At 34.9% G+C, this 6119-nt stretch overlaps 1 long non-coding RNA gene across 1 annotated transcript; it reads right to left on the bottom strand.

The window, feature by feature from the left end:
* Positions 1-1896: 1896 nt before the first annotated feature.
* LOC113455884 lies at positions 1897-5406 on the bottom strand. The gene is made up of 3 exons (XR_003376819.1): positions 5335-5406; positions 4932-5013; positions 1897-1990 (listed from the first exon to the last, which is right to left on the bottom strand). It is a non-coding gene; the product is annotated as an uncharacterized LOC113455884 (long non-coding RNA).
* Positions 5407-6119: the final 713 nt, after the last annotated feature.

Genomic DNA, 6119 nt, shown 5'->3' with positions numbered 1-6119 from the left:
ATATGACAATACTATTGCAGTTATTAAGTTTGCTTTGAGACCATTTAGAATGAAAGGTAATATTTCTGATTACATTTGAATATCATAAGTTATTGGACTCTTATATAATCAGTTCCTAGCTATGACTTCTTCTTTACATGAAAAAATGTAGTTATAGACGTTATCCATAAAAATGGAATCTAGAAATTGGAGATTGATATAAGATTCAAGAAGAGTTAATTAGAGTAATTGCTGCTTCTATTGCCTTCTCAATCTTCCACAGCAAAAGATACCAACAACATTGTCTTAGATTTACAAGATTGTTTTCTTTTTCTTTCCCTGGGTTCCTCAAAGTTGTCAAAGATTTGCATTTAGTGTTTCATCAGTCAAATCAAAAATCCAATTAGAAGATATAATTGGTACATCTTGAATCATGATATGACAAAAAGATTTACATTATGCTTGAATTCTGTTTCTCAGGCTACACAAATTATTAGAGATCAATTTCAACAAGTTTATATCATCCAATAAAGGATGATTACTTGTTTGTCCTTATAAAGGAAGTAAGTTTGTTTAAAATATCTTGTCAACTTCAGCTTAATCCTGTCCCTTCAGGGTTAGTAATTTCCCCAGTGAAAGAAAAGAAATAGCTGTCTTTTGAATATTTGGGATATATGTTTTATCCAGAAGAAATTAATCATAAGAAATCAGAAATCGAGAGAGAAAGATGACAAATTTGAACTACTTTCAGAAATTATTGTGAGATACAACAAATCCATGGTGGCTTCACGGGACTCACCAATTCCTCAGATCTACACTTGCTTCTTGAAGGGTATAAGCTAGGATGATTTGACTTAAGGCGTTGTTATAGGACATTGTGAGAAGAATAATGATATTTTGACTTAGGGTGTGGTTGCTCCATGTTTGGTGATTTTGAGAGAATATTACTTTGTTTGTTCTTTGTATCATGGCAAAGAAGTCTTGCCTCCTAAATCATATTTGGACTGAGATATATATGAACTTTGAATAATAAACTTGAGATATATAAGAGTCTTCACTGTGTGTCCTTAATATCTATATAGTTTTTTTTTGGAAATTTTTATCTTAATCCTTATCCCTTCCACAAGTATGGAAAAGGGTAGGCCAGGACAATAAATGATGGCTTTTCAGAAGTGAAACTGGACTATGGACATATTGCATGATCAATACCAAAAAGTAGGCAATTCCACAGGTGTAAAGTAAAGAGTAAGTACTTTGGAAAAAAAGTAAAAGTGAATATGGGTTGAAAAATGGGAGAATATAATTGTAAATAAATTTGGCATGTGACAAAAAAATCAGTAGTTAAGTGACTATGCATTAGTCTAGGAGATAATTTACAAGCTAGAGGAGCTTAGGTGGATCAGTTTCAAAAACCAAAATTTTGAGGATTTGTAGAGAAACTCACCCTTTGATTTCCCAAGCATGATCCCTTGGACACAGAAAAATTGAGGTGAAATACCAAGACCATGATAACCTGGAATTAGCAAAAAGTATTCTTTTAATTTGTGGGGGCTCATAAGGTGAGTTTGTATTTGCACATAATAGGTATAACGTAGTTCTGCCTGCAATGGTTAGAAATGAGACAGGATACTCCTATCCACCACAGGAGCTGTTAGATGAGGAAACATTTATAGTACTGTTTGATTATGATCAGCCTGTGGCTAGAGAGAGCTATAGGTAGAAACTGCTAAGAACAAGAAGAGGGAGTTTTCAGTCCTTTGCTTCTGGTGAGCAATGCTGAGAAGAAGAAACTGGTGGAATAATAAAGGAGGATCGAAAAAAGTTTGAGGAATTTAGCAATATTTCCTTCCCAGAATTGGAAACTCTGTAAATCTCCTCTTATCAAAAAAGCACTCGACTTCTTACCCAAGGGCTGGTTTAGATCGAGCAATGATGCAGAGACCTGGAGTAGTGTAAACACCAAGTTGTGTTGTGTATCTCTCAAGCAAGCTAGTTTCAGAGAAGGTATTTGCTGAGGAGAGAATGTACAAATGTTATTAGCAATTGAGCAAAGATAAGTCTAAGACAAATAACTTATTTGCCCTGAGCCCATTCAAACAACTCAAAGAATTAAAAGCACCTCGAGCTCAGTATGGCCCAAATGCTTCTTTGATGCAAATGCTGCTGGAGTACAGAATTTTAGAAGCCTTACACTATGGGAAATGGAAACAACTGGACAAAGCTTGCCTGTCAAATGAAGACTATCTGCTGTAGGAAACAAACATGAAGAAAGATGTTGGGTCACAGATCAGAGAAATCTGACCCAACAAATTCCCTTTTCTTTTCATATACTTATTGGTGAGTGACTTCATAGAAAAAGAAATCAGCAATTAAATTTTAAAATAGCAGTATATGCCCAAGTTACTTCAATGACAAGAAGGCCTGGAATATACTTATGTCTTCTGAAGGGCAGACTGAAGACTAATGTCAATTAATTCAGGGACCTGATGAATTGTTTCAGGATGCTGCAGTAACCAAAAGGATTAATTGGAGACACTCAAACTGGATACTTGAGAGGTAAAGCTATCCTACAACAATATTATTATAGTATTTAAGTCTGCTTTGAGACCATTTAGAAATAAGAGTAATATTTCTGATTTTATTTGAATATCCTCAGATATTGGACACCAGTACAGCCGGTGCCTAGCTATGACTTCTGTTTTACAGGAAAAAAAGAACATTTAAAGATATTTCTCCTGATTAATAAATCTGGAAATTGGAGATTGATATAAGATTTAAAAACCATTAATGAGAGTTAATGGGAGCTTTACATCTTGCATTGCCTTCTGTTTCTTCCATAACAAAATATACCTACAATGTTGTACTATATTTAAAAGATTCTTTTTATACCATCCTCTGGGCTGACTGAAATTGTCAAAGAATGCATTTAGTGTTTCAGCAGTTAATTTCAAATATCAAGTTAGACAATAGCATTAGAATATCTTGCCTCAGGGTATGACAAAAAGTTTTATATTATGGCAGAAATCTGTACTTAAGGCTACATAAAATCTTACATTTCAATTTCCACAGTTTTATATTATGCTTTAATGATGATGACTAGTTGTCCATATGAATGAAGTAAGTTTGTTTCTAATATATTGTCAGCTTCAACAGAATCCCGTACTTTTTGAGTTAGTATTTTCCCCAGTGAAAGTCCAAAGACAGGCATCTTTTGAATATTTTGGGATATATGCCTATTCAAAAGAAATTAAGCCTCAGAAATTGGAAATTAAAAGAGAGAGATCACAAACTTTGAATGACTTTCAAAAATTACTGTGTGATATACCGACAACCACTGTGCCTTCATGAGACCCGCCTAGTTCCTCTGCTTATTTGTCATTGTTGTGATGCTTGAACTATTCGTGGGACACCTGGCAGTGAGAGAATGATTTGTCTCTGTGGCTTTGGCTGACACTTTGAAACCTGTTCCTCATGCAGGATTGCATTTTTCTGCATAAATATAGGAAAAGGTGCCTGGTGTTATGACAACCCGTTATACCAAGCTTTCCTGGTGTCCATGAGAAACCTCTTTCATACTGTGAGAATACAGAGGAGGAACAGAGTAAGAGGTTGTCCAAATGTAGGGGTGAAATAGGAGGCAGAGTAGAGGCTGTAGTCATGTTGGAAAATAACAAAAGAAAATAATTAAATTTAAAAAAAATAACTGATTGTCATACAGGGATGGCAGATGGACATTTGATTCAAGGGCTCCTATGGTTTATGAAAACATATATTATCAACACATAAAAATTTGAATCTAAAGATATTGTAATAGTTTTTCGGTTTTTCTAGACATGGAATCTCTGTTGCTTTGCAGCTTGTCCTGGAACTAGCTCTGTATAGCAGGCCGGACTAAAACTAATGGAGACACACATGCCTCTGACTCTTGAGTCCCAAGTGCTGGGATTAAAGGTGTGCACCATCTCCACATGGTGGATATGTTACTTTTGACAAGATATCCTGCTTTTGTTCCACAGAAGATGAGAACCTGTGAATTGTTTTCACTCCAAGGTTATTTGAGGGAGCAAGAGTTCCCAGAAGACCTCTAAAAACGCTATAAAAAGTTTCCCAAAAAGCATAGGAAGCATTTTGGAGAACAGTACATGCATATTTCCAAATAATCATATATGTTGATCTTTATTTAAGGTGGGATATTATATATAGAAATGAACTGTTTACATTGGATTTGAACTTAGTTTACTGATAAACATTTAAGGTTGATTTTAGTATATGTATTTTTGCTCTTGGTTAAGGATTTGTCTTTGCTGATCATTTAAATATCATATATAGTTAAGAAGATTAATAGATAGTCATTAATAATAATCAAAATCTTAATAACATTATGTAGTTTTTATAGATATGCAGAGATATAGTTCAGGTACATAGATAGTCTTCAACATTTCACAGACCTAAAGAAAATAACATTTAATAGGTTTTAAGAACTTACAATTTTCTCAACAGTGAAACATATCTGCTTCTGGCAGCACAAATTACTTCATTTGTGGGTGCTTAAAAGGGAGAGTTATGCTTTATACCCTGAAGAGCAGAGATGGCTAACCCTGAAATCGTTAGAAGTGAGAGAAGAGTCTCTGAAGACAGAGGAGCTGATAGATTAAGAAGTATTTTTGGGACTGTGATACGATCAGTCTGAGCCTAGTAAGCTGTAGCAAAAGCCACAAATACCATAGTGAGGATCTTTAAAGTCATTCACTTCTGACTAGGAATTCTGAGAGTCAAAGATGGTGGAAAGCTAGAACAAGAGGTAAAAGGTCTGAGAGACTTAGTAATTTAAATTTCACAGAAGTTGAAGTCTCTGAAAATCTTCTGTCATAAAAGCATTACACTTCTAACATAGTCGCTGGGTTAGATCCATCTATGGTGCAGAGATCTCCTGGAGCAAGGCAAACACCCACCTTTTTTGTGCATTTTTCGTACAAGCTAGTTTCCAGAGAAGGAGTGAGCTGATGTGAAGATGTTCAGGGATTGCAAGTACTTCTGGAATAGAGCAATGAGATGATCAGGGAAATCTACTCAGACAACAAGACCTGAAATCATTAAAAAAGGCAAAATATTAAAAGCAACCTAAGCTCAGTGTGACCAATTTTCTCCTTTTACACATGCTGCTGGAGTATATTGATTTAGAAGCCATATTCCAGGGACTGGAAACAGATGGCCAAAGCTTGCCTGACAGGAAAAGGCTACCTGATGAGGAAAACTGAGTTTTCAGAACAAAGTCAGTCCACAGCTGTGAGTAATATGGCCCAAGTTGTTCTTGGAATAAATTTCTTTCTTTGGGAGAGCAGACAATGGACTTACCTTAAATAATACAGGGACCTGTTGAGTTGTTCCAGGATTCTGTTTCCACACTGATGCAGCCATCAATAAGAATATTAAAAATCCAGAATGTTTATTTTTGATTATTAAACAGCTATCCTACGAAAGTTCCAATGTAATATATCACCTTGCTTTGACATCTTTTAGAAAGAAAGGTGCCATTTCTGATCACATTCACATTTATTGAGGAATTTTAACATCATACACCTAAGGACTAGTTATGGCTGCTGCTTTTCAGGAGTAAACATGTAAATATGTTCTCTCACACATTGAAATCTGTAAAATGGAAACTGATACAAGAATTATAAAAAGTTAATGAGACCGTGCACCTAGGTTAAGCTTTAGAGACTTGACTGGATTATCTTCCAATTAAGGTATGGACCAAATGGTACCTATAAAACATTTTAGATTTAATAGATTGATTTTTACCATGCCTTTTGTTCCAAAATATTTTCAAAGATTTCATGTAGTGTTCCATTGGCCAATTAAAGGACCAAATTGGGAGACATCATTGATAAGTGTTGCCTTAGGTAATAACAGTGTAATATTATGCAATATTTGTGTAGTTCATGCAGTACAAAATATTCTAAATATTTTCAACGTTTACATTATCCATTACAGATCTTGTTTGCCCATGAAACATGAAGGAATTTGCTTGCAATTCTTGGACAGCTTCAGCAGAACCTTTCCCTTATGGGTAGTTCATTCCCCACACAAAATACAAATGCAACAACCTTTCCCAATCAGGACATATATTGTATCCTAAA

The sequence above is a fragment of the Microtus ochrogaster genome, unplaced genomic scaffold, assembly GCF_000317375.1.
Source record: "Microtus ochrogaster isolate Prairie Vole_2 unplaced genomic scaffold, MicOch1.0 UNK451, whole genome shotgun sequence".
Taxonomy (NCBI): domain Eukaryota; kingdom Metazoa; phylum Chordata; class Mammalia; order Rodentia; family Cricetidae; genus Microtus; species Microtus ochrogaster.
This window is presented reverse-complemented; position numbering and strand designations above follow the sequence as displayed.